This window comes from Cebus imitator, unplaced genomic scaffold (assembly GCF_001604975.1).
Source record: "Cebus imitator isolate Cc_AM_T3 unplaced genomic scaffold, Cebus_imitator-1.0 Scaffold1, whole genome shotgun sequence".
Classification (NCBI taxonomy): domain Eukaryota; kingdom Metazoa; phylum Chordata; class Mammalia; order Primates; family Cebidae; genus Cebus; species Cebus imitator.
The window spans coordinates 13,624,781-13,637,444 of record NW_016107316.1 but is presented as its reverse complement, the minus strand read 5'-3'; positions in this window follow the sequence as shown (position 1 = coordinate 13,637,444).

The following is a 12,664-nucleotide window of genomic DNA, read 5'->3' as shown; positions in this document are numbered from 1 at the left end:
TTTTTAGACAGAGTCTAGCTGTTGCCCAGGCGAGTGCAGTGGCATGATCTTGTTTCACTGCAACCTCTGCCCCTTGGGTTCAAGTAATTTTCCTGCTTCATCCTACCTAGTAGCTGGAATATCAGGTGTGCACCACCACACCCAGCTAAGTTTTATATTTTTCATAGAGACAGCCTTTCACCATGTTGGCCAGGCTGGTCTTGAACTTCTGACCTAAAGTGATCTGCTGGCCTCGGCCTCCCAAAGTGCTGGGATTACAGGCTTGAGCCACTGCTCCCGGCTAATAGTTCACTGACTTCTATGGTTGGAGGTGGGCAGTTATAGCATTCAGTATCTAATTAAACATATTTTGCTATATTTCAGTGGGTAAATTTAGGGAATGCAAAGAAAATCAAATGGATATTTTCATGTAATATAATATAAAAATTCAAATAAGTACAAGCCATCACTGGTCTGGAAGATGTTTGCCAGTTTAAGACGTAATAAAAAGAGTGCTTTATCATTCACTGTGAAATTTGTCCTGTGTCTATTATCTTATGTATCTGTTGTTTCTAAAACATATGGTATTGAAAGATTTGAGTTCTGATATCAAATCTGACTCTTAGTCACCTGAGTTGATCAAATTATGTTCTAGTTTCAATCAGTTTGCTTATTTGCAAAATCTTCATGCTGCAGTTGGAGCGATATTGTAGTTGAGGGGATTTAGAGGTCAAAATACTTCTAACTCACTTGCAGTTTTACATATCAGTCACATTTTTTAAAAACTCATCTAAATAATGTAGTGGTCATACTGCAAAATGGTAAGTGATTATTTTAATGTATGTAATAAACCCTCATATTCACCAAGTGTAAGGAAATCTTAATAAGATCAAAGTAAGAGCCATATTCCTATTAATTTAGCAAGTACAAATTGTATATTTGCATTTAATGATGAAAATTGATAATGTTAGGGTTATAAATTCCTATAATGACAGCATCTAAAACCTAGTAGTAAAAAACATATTGTCTATAAGAGATTTACCAACTGTTATTGGAAACGGTAACTACTAAAACCAACCCAAAAGCAACTATAAGAAGATAGAAGATACAAAAGTAGCAATAATAATAAAATCATTTAGAATTTTCCAATTTTGCCACAGATGATTACGTGGTTCAGAGAGATCAAGGATACATGCATGACCACAAGAGTTCTCTGAAGATGAAGGACCATTTGTTGACCAACTGTGCAAATCCATTCATGAAAGTAACAGCACTCTTTTTTTCACCCTGAGCCTTTTATCTTAAAATAAAAGTATAGAAATGTATAAACTATAAAGAAAAGTATATTTTGGCAACACACATACAGTCTACAATGATGAAACATGAAGAACATGGCCTCAATAAACACTCCCGTTACAAAAGGGAATACAGGTATTGATCGACTTACGACCTATGCAACTTACGACCATTCGACTTTATGACCACAATCGCTAGCCACGACTGCTCTGCGTCTGGCAGCGCAAACGTTGCCCAGCTGGGCGTTCGACAGTGCAGGCCAGCTTCCGGGCACTACCATCTCCGCGTGCATATAGCCTACTCAACTTACGACCAAATCGTGTTTCGACCAGTCCGTCAGAACTAATCGTGGTCGTAAGTCGAGCACTAGCTGTAGTGGGAGGCTTACAGCAGACAGTAATCTCTAGAAATTCTGAAATCTCACTGGGCAAATTTGTTGGGGACATTACCTTGAGGGTAGGAAAGCTTATTTGGTAAGGTCCACTTTCAGTTTCTTGGGAGGGATTCACCACTTTACTTTTGTTTTTTAATAGCTCTGGATTCTGCTGCTCAGGAACAGTCTTTCTTTGTCTCCATTCTACTGTACTGTTGTTGAAGAGGCAAAAAAGAAAACTCCATTCTTGGTAGCTGAATAGAGTTCTCAGCCTGTTTTCTGTCTGTTGAAAGTTGAGGGACCAGAGATATTTCATAATTAGAATAGTCCTGGATTCTTTGGACTCTTTAGATCAGGTTGGTGGTGCATTTGAAAATACAGCTTTTTCAAAAAGTTTTAACATTTTCTCTGTATTTGATACTAACCAACTCCATTTATTAAAGCTGTACTGATAATTTTTGAGGTATGTTTCTCTCATATATATGATCATAACCTATTTGAGTTCATTAAATGTTCTACTTATGCCATATTATTGTCACGGCAATAGCAGAAGCCTGAAGAAAGAAACACATTTGTACAAGCCTATCTATCTCAAGACTCTGGTTTATATCATATCCAGTAGCATTACATTGGCTAAAAGTAGTTACATGCCTATAAGCAATTTCAGAGGAGCACAAAAATATGTTTTCCCCATGTAGGTCAAAAGGGATGTAGTGACCATTTGCAAAATATTAATTCAATATACCAAACTTGCCATAAGAGTGATAAGCAGGATATTATAGAAGAAAATACACATTCAGTGATGTCACACTCACATCAGTGACAGTGATAAATTATACTCTGAAGACCAGAAATTAGTCATTTCTTATTGGCAATGGTGTAGGCATAATAGAAAGAATACAGTAAGACCAAATTTGAATCAAATAGGCTGTGTAATCTTGCACAAATTATGAATTAATTCGTACCTAGTTCTTCAGCTAAATGGGAGTATATTGCCTAGTTTAACACTAGTATAAAGGTTACATAAAGAGAAAACTACATTTTTATCATTATTTAAATGTTACATCCCTCTGATTTCTTCTGCTAACACACACATGTATTTGTTTTTCTCTTCATTTTAGCCAACCAAAAGGATCAGATTTGAAAGAGAATTTTTGTGAACCCTCATAGATATAGTAATATAAACAGTTCTGATGATTAAGAAAAGAAAATATTGTTCTAAAGGTTTCTATAATTAGGAATAATTATTTCATGTGATGATATATAAAATTGTGCACAGTTTGCATTGTGATTTGGCAAATACCTCAAGCACCACTAAGCATGTTCAGACTATATTTACAGTGAATATTTATATCAACTTTAATTGTGACACTGAAGATTGATTAAATAGGTTTTGGATTATGAACTTTCTCTAAGTGGAAAAAGATAATTCATATTAAACTGTGATAAAAACAAAACTATGCCCCCATTTTCATACAAAAGTCACAAAATCCTAGTATATCAATCTGCATAATGCATTTTCGATACAATCCACTAGGCTTCTGTGTTAAAAGGGCAATTTGAACATAGACCTAAATCTTCCCTTCTTTTCTAAATGCATAGTAATGCTATACAAAATGTATGAACACACATTAAATTACGTACTTGCATTTAATAAAGGAAAAGACAAAACAGAAAGGAAGCACCCAGTGGTGAGTGGGATATGAGGCTTCTTTGTCCCAGGGATTCTGAAATCAGCCTTGAGGGCTGGAGATTAAATGCCAAAGAACTATCTACAACAGATCCATATATAGTATAGGAGGAAGATGAAACTCTGAGTTCGTTTACATTTCTTGCAGAGAGGCTGGAGGTGAAGCTTAGACTTAGCACTTTCTTAGGAAAACATTGCTTGGCGATGGGATTGAAAATACTTTTTCTGAGACATGGTAGGATCATTATTCACTAAAAATTTTAGAGCCTGTTTTCCTTAGAGAACCCTCATAGTAGCAGTCATGAAACCACTGTTAGGGTAGTCTTACTACCCTAAGAAACTAGTCTTACAGTAGCAAGAGATACTTGTAACCAGTTCCAATGTATAAAGATCATACAGAACATATCTCAGACCAGAATGAAATAAAACAAGATGAAAAACAAAATAGAAGCAAAATAACCAGTCAACCAAATCAGTAATTTTTTTTTTTTTTTTTGAGATGGAGTCTTCCCCTGTTGCCAGGCTGGAGTGCAGTGGAGCGATCTCAGTTCACTGCAACCTCCGACCCCTGTTTCAAGCAATTCTCCTGGCTCAGCCTTTCAAGTAGCTGGGATTGCAGGCACGCACCACCATGCCCAACTAATTTTTGTATTTTTAGTAGAGATCAGGTTTCATCATGTTGGCCAGTATGGTTTCGATGTCCTGACCTCATGATCTGCTCGCCTGGGCCTCCCAAAGTGCTGAGATTATAGGTGTGAGCCACCTCACTCAGCCAAATAAAATTTTTAAATGTGTAATTACAATAAAACAACCTTCTAAATAGTCCGTAAGTTAAAAACGTTAAAATTGTAAAACATTTGCTTTATTTTTATTTTTAAATGTTTAACTTCTTCAGATTCAACAAGAATGTATTTAGAAGTAAACTCATGGCTTTAATTGCATTTGTAATACTGTATGAATATTTATAAATGAATTAGCTGACCATTGTATTTTAAAATAAACCTAGAAGAAAGTCAACAGAGTAAATTTTAAGAAAGAAAAGAAAAGAAATTAAAAATACTGAAATAGAATAGGGATAGATATACAGATCAATTCAATAGAATTGAAGAGTCTAGAAATAAAGCCACACATTTATTATCAATTGATTTTTCAGCAAGAGTGCCAAGGCAATTAAATGAGAGAAACAATTATCTTTTAAACAAATAGTACTGAGACAGCTCTATATATATCCACACAAAGCTGAGTTTGGAATCTATCTTCCACCATATAGGAAAATTAGCTTAAAAAGGAGCAAGGACCTAAATGTAAGAGATTAAACAATACAACTGTTTGAAGAATGCAGATGTAATCTTCAAGACCTTGGTTTAGGCATTTAAAAAAAAATACAACATTAGATGTACACAAATGTAATAAGGAAAAATAGATAAATTGAATTACATCAAAATGAGAAAATCTTGTGCTTCGAAGAACAGAATAAAGCAGCTCGGCATAGTGGCTCACACCTGTAATCCCAGGATTTTGGGAGGCTGAGGCAGGATTTCTTAAGGCCAAGAGTTTGAGAACAGCCTGGGAAATATGGTGAGACGCCTATCTCTACAAAAAAGTTTAAAAGTTAACCAGACATAATGGCATTTATCTGTAATCCTAGATACTCAGGAGGCTAAGGTGGGAGGATGGCTTGAGCCTAGGCTTCTGAGGCTGCAATGAGCTATGACTGCACCACTACATTTCAGCCTTGGCAAATGAGTAAGACCCTGTTTCTAAAAAGTAAACAAATAATTTAAAAAGAAAGTGAAAAGACACCTAACAAAATATGAGAAAATATTTACAAATTATATATCTGATACAAACTTGTATCTAGAATACATAAGAAACTTCTAAATTCAACAATAAAAAACATATGATGCCAAATAAGAAGTGGGCAAAAGATATGAATAGACATTTTTCCAAATAAGATTTAATAATGGAACAGGAGCAGTGGCATGCCTGTAATCCCAGCACTTTGGGAGGCCAAGGTGGGCAGATCTCAAGATCAAGAGATCGAGACCATCCTGGCCAACATGGTGAAACCTCATCTCTAAAAATAAAACTAGCTGGTTGTGGTAGCGCACAATGGTTGTCCCAACCACTCAGGAAGTTGAGACAGGAGAATCGCTTGAACCTAGGAGGTAGAGGCTGCAGTGAGCCCAGATCGTACCACCAGCGTGGTGGCAGAGTGAGACTAAAAAAAAAAAAAAAAAAAAAAAAAGAAAAATGAAAAAAATATTTAGAATGGCTAGTAGCCATATGAACATGCTCCACATCATTAATCAATAAGGAAATATGAATAAAAACCACAATAAAATACCACTTCACATTCATAAAATGACTGCAATAAAAAGGACAGACAAATCCCTAATGTTGGCAAAGATTTTGAGAAATTGGAACCCTCAAACTTTAATGATGGGAACGAAATACAGTATATCCACTTTAGTAAATGTTTTGGCAGTTTCTCAAAATATTAAACATAAAGTTACTATATGATATAGCAGTTTCACTTTAAGATATAGATCCAAGAGAACTGAAAATAGTTTACTCAAAAATTTATATAAAAGTGTGCGTAGCAGTATTAGTTATAATAGCCAAAAAGTGGAGGCAACCCAAATGTGCATGCACTTATCATAGTCAAAGGTGGTACACCTTTCCAATGGTATTTTATTACTCACAATAAGGAATGGAACACTGATACATGCTATGACATGGAAGAACCTTAAAACATCAAGCTAAATGAAACAAGTCAGTCATAAAATATGACAATGAATAATTCTACTTCTTTGAAAAATACAGAAGAGCCAAATGTATACAGACATAGGGTAAATTTGTGTTTGCTTAGACATGGAAGAGACAGGGAGAGGATGGAAAATAACTAATAATGGATACATGTATTTTTAAATAATAAAATGTTCCAAATTTAGATTGTAATGATGGCTGCAAAACTCCTTTAATATGCAAAAACCACTGAACTGTACATGGCAGTTAATTTTGTCACATTAATAGCTCATAGATATTTTCAAGTAAATGAAAATCCAAGCAAACACAAGAGAAATAATTTAGAAAACCAGTTTTATTATTTGAAAAGATTTATAAAATGATATAATTCTGGGAAGACTGTTCTGTAATAAGAGAGATGACACATTTTTCATTCTTAGGTAAGAAAGAAGAAACTTATCTACAAATCATTTATATTGAAGAGAAAAAAAGTATACTATGATGTTATTTTAAATCTTTATGGGTATAAAATTTATATAGCATGAAATTGACCCACCCCTTTTATGAATATAGTTCAATAATTTTAAGTACATGTATCGTTTTAACACCATTAACATAATCCAGCTTTAGAACATTTCCATAATGCCCCATCCAAATTCCCATGAGCCCAATCGCAGTCAAATCACACTCTGCCCTTAGCCCCAGGCTACTGATGATATGCCTTCTGTGTGTATAACTGTGCCTTTCCTGATATTTTATATAAATGAAATTATACATTATATAGTTTATATGTGCATGGCTTTGTGGCATTTGTGGGGTATGGATTTAAGTTAGCATAATATTTTTGAGGCTCATTTATATTATAACTTCTTTGTATCTGTATTTCATTTCTTTTTATTGTTGAATATTATTTCATGGCATGGATATGCTACATTTCCTTTATCCATTCTCCAGGATGGATATTTGGACTATTTTAAGTTTTGTCTATAATAAATAATGCTGCCATGAACATTTACATACAAATATTTGTTGAATATAGGTTTTCCTTCTTGTTAGATTCTTAGCAGTAAAATTGGTAGTTTTTATGTGTACTTATATGTAACTTTGTAGGAACCACAAAAATATATTCAAAATGATGATGGTTGTACTTTCTCCACATTTTCACCAACTTGTAAAATTAGCTGTCATTTGATTACAGCCATTGGGTATGTCTTATTGTGGTTTTAAGTTGTATTTCTCTAAAGACTAATGATCACAAACACTCTTCATATACTTATTCGCAATTTATAAGTCTTATAGTGAAATATTTATTCAAATATTTTACTTATTTTAAGCTAGGTAGTTGGTCTTATTAGTCAGTTGTAAGTATTCTTTATGTATTTTGGTTAACAGCCTTGTATTAGATATATAACTTGCAGATACTTTCTCTCACTCTATGAATCATATATTAATTTTTCTAAGTGTCAGAGTGTATTTTTTGTTTTAATATGTTTTAATTTTTGTGGGTACATAGTAGGTGTGTATATTTATGGGTTACCTGAGATGTTTTTATACGGGCATGCAATACATAATAATCACATCATAAAAAATGGGGTCTCCATCTCCTCAAGCATTTATCCTTTGTGTTATACATAATCCAATTATACTCTTTTAGTTATTTAAAAATGTACAATTAAATTATTACTGACAAAGTTACCACGATGTGCTATCAAATACTAGATCTTATTCATTCTTTTTAACTATTTCTTTTGTAGTCATTAACCATCTCCACCTCTCCTCAACCCTCCCATTATCCTTCCCAGCCTGTGATAACCATCCCTGTAACCTTCATCTCCATGAGTAAAATTGTTTTGATTTATAGATACTACAAACATGTGATAGCATGTGATATTTATCTTTCTGTGCCTGGCTTTCTTCACTTAGCATACTGACCTCTGGTTCCCTCCATTGTTCCAGAAGACAGGATCTCATTCTTGTAGATGACTGATTAGTACTCCATTGTGTATAATTATCACATTTTCTTTATCCATTCATCTTTACCACATTTTCTTGATCCATTCATCTGCTGATGAACACTTAGGTTGCTTCCAAATTGTGACTATTGTGAACAGTGCTACAATCAACATGGGAGTGCAGATAGATCTTTGATATCCTTGTATCTTTACTTTGGGTATATACCCAGCAGTGAGGTTGCTGGATCATATGGTAGCTCTATTTTACCTTTCTGAAGAACCTCAGACTTTTCTCCATGGTGATTGCATTAATTTACATTCCTACCAACAGTGTACAAGGTTTCTCTTTTCTCCACATCCTTGCCAGCATTTATTATTGCCTGTGTTTAAATGTAAGTCATTTTAACTGAGGGTGAGATGGTATCTTATGGTAGTTTTGATTTGCCTTTTTCTGATGATCAGCGATGAGCACCTTTTCATATGCCTGTTTGCCATTTGTACTTCTTCATCTGAGAAATTTCTATTCAAATATTTTGCCCATTTTAATATCAGGTTAATAGATTTTGTTCCCCTATAGAGTTTTTTGAGCTCCTTATATACTATAGTTGTTAATTCTGTGTCAGATGAGCAGTATGCAAATATCTTCTCCCATTCTGTGGATTGTCATCACTTTTTTGATTGTCCCCTTTGCTGTGCAGGAGCTTTTTACCTTGATATGATCCCATATGTATTTTTGCTTTGGTTGCCTGTGCCTATGGGGTATTAATCAAGAGATTTTTGCCCAGAACAGTGTCTTGGATAGTTCCCTTGATGTATTCTTGCAGTAGTTTCATAGGTTGAGGTCTTAGATATGCCTTTAATCAGTTTTGATTTGATTTTTATACGTGGTAAGAGATTTTCCATTCTTCTCTACATGAATATCCAGTTTCCCCTGCATCATTTATTAAAGAGACTGTCTTTTCCCCAGTATATGTTCTTGACAATTTCATTGAAAATAAGTTCACTATAGGTGCGTGGATTTGTTTCTGGGTTCTCTGTTCTGTTCCATTGGTCTATGTGTCTGTGTGCCAGTATCATCCTGTTTTAGTTACTATAGCTTTGCTGTATAATTTGAAGTCTGGTATTGGGATTCTCCCAGTTTTGTTCTTTTTGCTTAGGATATTTGGGCTATTCTGGGTCTTCTGCTGGTTCTACATAAATTTTAGGATTTTTCTTCTATTTCTGTGAATAATGTCATTAGTATTTTGCTAGAGATTGCAATGAATCTGCAGATTGCTTTGGGTAGTGTGGACATTTTTACATTATTGATTCCTCCAACCCATGAACATGGAACATATTTTAATTTATTGATTTCCTCTTCAATTTCTTTTATCAGTGTTTTATAGTTTTCATTGTAGAGTTCTTTCACTTCATTGGTTAAGTTAATTCCTAGGTATTTAATTTTATTTGTGACTATTGTAAATGAGGTTAGTTTTTTTATTTCTTTTTTTTTTTTCTTTGAGACAGAGTATCACTCAGTCACCAGGCACCAGGCTGGAGTGCAGTGCCACAACCTTGGCTCACTGCAACCTCCGCCTCCTGAGTTCAAGCAATTCTCCTGCCTCAGCCTCCCGAGTAGCTGGGACTACAGGCACGTGCCACCATGCCCAGCTAATTTTTTTTTTTTTGTATTTTTAGTAAAGACAGGGTTCCACCATGTTGGCTAGGATGGTCTCGATATCTTGGCCTCGTGATCCACCCGCCTCAGCCTCCCGAAGTGCTGAGATTACAGGCATGAGCCACCATGCCTGGCCTCTAGTTTTTGAGTATTACAGATAAAGCTCCTGTGAACACTCATGGATATATATTTCATTTTTTCTTGGGTAAATACCTAGGAGTGGTATGAGTGGGATGGCTGGGTCATATGTAGGTGAATATTTAACTTTTTTTTGGCATTTTAGGTTTTGGGGTACATGTGAAGAACATGCAAGATGGCTGCATAGGTACACACATGGCAGTGTGATTTGCTGCCTTCCTTCCCATCACCTATATCTGGCATTTCTCCCCATGCTATCTCTCCCCAACTCCCCACCCCCCACTGTCACTCCCCTATTTCCCCCCAACAGACCCCAGTGTGTGATGCTTTCCTTCCTGTGTCCATGTGTTCTCATTCTTCAACACCCGCTTATGAGTGAGAACATGTGGTGTTTGATTTTTTGTTCTTGTGTCAGTTTGCTGAGAATGATGGTTTCCAGGTTCATCCATGTCCCTACAAAGGACATGAACTAATTGTTTTTTATGGCAGCATATTATTTCATGGTGTATATATGCCACATTTTCCCTGTCCAGGCTATCATTGATGGGCATTTGGGTTGGTTCCATGTCTTTGCTATTGTAAACTGTGCTGCAATGAATATTCACGTGCATGTGTCCTTATAGTAGAACGATTTATAATCTTTTGGATATATACTCAGTATTGGGATTGCTGGGTCAAATGGAATTTCTATTTCTAGGTCCGTGAGGAATCGCCACACTGTCTTCCACAATGGTTGAACTAATTTACACTCCCACCGTGTAAAAATGTTCCTATTTCTCAACATCCTCTCCAGCATCTGTTGTCTCCAGATCTTTTAATGATTGCCATTCTAACTGGTGTGAGATGGTATCTCAATGTAGTTTTGATTTGCATTTCTCTAAGGACTACTGATGATGAGCATTTTTTCATATGTTTGTTCGTCTCATGTATGTCTTCTTTTGTAAAGTGTCTGTTCATATCCTTTGCCCACTTTTCTTGTAAATCTGTTTTAGTTCTTTGTAAATTTTGGATATCAGCCCTTTGTCAGATGGGTAGACTGCAAAATTTTTTTGCCCATTCTGTTGGTTGCTGATTCACTCTAATGACTGTTTCTTTTGCCGTGCAGAAGCTGTGGAGTTTGATTAGGTCCCATTTGTCTATTTTGGCTTTTGTTGTCAATGCTTTTGGCGTTTTGGTCATGAAGTCCTTGCTTACGCCTATGTCCTGAATGGTTTTGCCTAGATTTTCTTCTAGGGTTTTTATGGTGTTAGGTCTGATGTTTAAGTCTTTAATCTATCTGGAGTTAATTTTAGTGTAAGGTGTCAGGAAGGGGCCCAGTTTCTGCTTTCTGCACATGGCTAGCCAGTTTTCCCAACACTGTTTATTAAACAGTGACTCCTTTCCCCATTGCTTGTTTTTGTCAGGTTTGTCAAAGATTGGATGGTTGTAGATATGTTGTGTTGCCTCCAAGGCCTCTTTTCTGTTCCATTGGTCTATATCTCTGTTTTGGTACCAGTACCACACTATTTTGATTACTGTAGCCTTGTAGTATAGTTTGAATTCCGGTAGTGTGGTGCCTCCCACTTTCTTCTTTTTGCTTAGAATTGACTTGGCTCTGTGGGCTCTCTTTTGGTTCCATATGAAGTTTAAGGTGTTTTTTTCCAGTTCTGTGAAGAAGGTCATTGGTAGCTTGATGGGGATAGTGTTGAATCTGTAAATTACTTTGGGCAGTATGGCCATTTTCACAATATTGATTCTTCCTAACCATGAACATGGAATGTTTCTCCATCTGTTTGTGTCCTCTCTTATTTCGTTGAGCAGTGGTTTGTAGTTCTCCTTGGAGAGGTCCTTTATGTTTGCTGTTAATTGTAGTCCTAGGTATTTTATTCTCTTTGTAGCAATTGTGAATGGCAGTTCATTCTTGATTTGGTTCTCTTTAAGTCTGTTATTGGTGTATAGGAATGCTTGTGATTATTCACCATTGATATATAGAAATGCTACTAATTTTTGTGTGTTGATTTATTATCCTGCAACTTTATTGAATCTGTTTAACAGTTCTAATAGTTTTTTGGTGGAGTCTTTAGGTTTTCCCAAATATAAGACCATATCATCTACAAACAAGCACAATTAGATTTCTTTCTTTTTAATTTGAATGTCCTTTATTTCTCATCTGATTGCCTGAGTGCGGACATCTGGTGCTGTGTTGAGTAACAGTGGTGACAATGGGCATTCTTGTTATGTTCCAGATCTTAGAGAAAAGGCTTATTGTTTCTCCCATTCAGTATGGTACTAGCTGTGGGTCTTTTATATATGCCTTTTATTACATTGAGTTATGTTGCTTCTATACCCAGTATTTTAGGGCTTTTATTATAAAGTGATGTTAAATTTTATCAAATGTTTTCTCACCATGATTATGTAATTTTTTTCCCTCACTCTATTGATGTGATGTATCACATTGACTGACTTGCATATGTTGAATCACCCTTGCATCCCAGGGATAAATTCCACTTGTATCTAAGGAATTTTACATTAATTCCAGATTTTCCAATTTGTTGGCATATACTTGTCAGAGAAAATGCTTAATATTATTTCATTTTTTAATGTTTTAAGACTTGTTTTGTAACTTAACATATGGTCTATTCTTGAAAATGACCTACATGCTTAAGAAAAGGATTTGTATTCTATAGTTGTTAGATAAAATATTCTGTAAATATCTATTAGGTCCATTTGGTTTATAGTACAGATTAACTCTAATGTCTCTTTGTTGATTTTCTGTTGATAAGATATATCCAATGCTGGAAGTGGGGTATTGAAGTCTACAGCTATTATTGTATTGTGGTCTATATCTCTCT